This window comes from Chiloscyllium plagiosum, chromosome 15, assembly GCF_004010195.1.
Source record: "Chiloscyllium plagiosum isolate BGI_BamShark_2017 chromosome 15, ASM401019v2, whole genome shotgun sequence".
Lineage (NCBI taxonomy): Eukaryota > Metazoa > Chordata > Chondrichthyes > Orectolobiformes > Hemiscylliidae > Chiloscyllium > Chiloscyllium plagiosum.
The window spans coordinates 76,845,234-76,846,327 of record NC_057724.1 but is presented as its reverse complement, the minus strand read 5'-3'; positions in this window follow the sequence as shown (position 1 = coordinate 76,846,327).

Sequence of the window (1,094 nt, the reverse complement as noted above, 5' to 3'; positions counted from 1 at the left end):
CACTGGGAACACTCTCCCCCTGCACTGGACACACTCTCTCCCTGCACTGTGCACACTCTCCCCCTGCACTGGGCACACTCTCTCCCTGCACTGGGTACATTCTCCACCTGCACTGGGAACACTCGCCCCCTGCACTGGGCACACTCTCCCCCTGCCCTTGGCACTCTCTCCCCCTGGCCTGGGATCACTCGCCCCCTGCACTGGGCACTCTCTCCCTCTGCACTGGAAACACTCTCTCCCTGCACTGAGTACACTCTCCCCCTGCCCTTGGCACTCTCTCCCCCTGGACTGGGATCACTCGCCCCCTGCACTGGGCACTCTCTCCCTCTGCACTGGAAACACTCTCTCCCTGCACTGAGTACACTCTCCACCTGCACTGGGCACACGCTCCCCCTGCACTGAGCACACTCTCCCCCTGCACTGGGATCACTCGCCCCCTTCACTGGACACATTCTCCCCACCAGAACTGGTGACTCTCTCCCCCTACATGGGGCATAATCTCCATTTCCACTGGGCACACTCTCCCCCTGCACTGGGCACACTCTCTCCCTGCACTGGGCACATTCTCCCCCTGCACTGGGAACACTCTCCCCCTGCACTGGGAACACTCTCCCTCTGTACGAGTACACTCTTCCCCTGTGCTGGGAACACTCTCCCCCTGCACTGGGCACAGTCTCTCACTGCACTGGGAACACTCTCCCTCTACACTGGGAACACTCTCCCCCTGCACTGGACACACTCTCTCCCTGCACTGTGCACACTCTCCCCCTGCACTGGGCACAGTCTCTCACTGCACTGGGAACACTCTCCCTCTACACTGGGAACACTCTCCCCCTGCACTGGACACACTCTCTCCCTGCACTGAACACACTCTCCCCCTGCACTGGACACATTCTCCCCACCAGAACTGGTGACTCTCTTCCCCTACAGGGGGCATAATCTCCATTTGCACTGGGCACACTCTCTCCTTGCACTGAGTACACTCTGCCCCTGCACTGGGAACACTCTTCCCCTGCACTGAGCACCCTCTCCCCCTGCACTGGGCTCACTCGCCCCTGAACTGGACACATTCTCCCCACCAGAACTGGTGACTC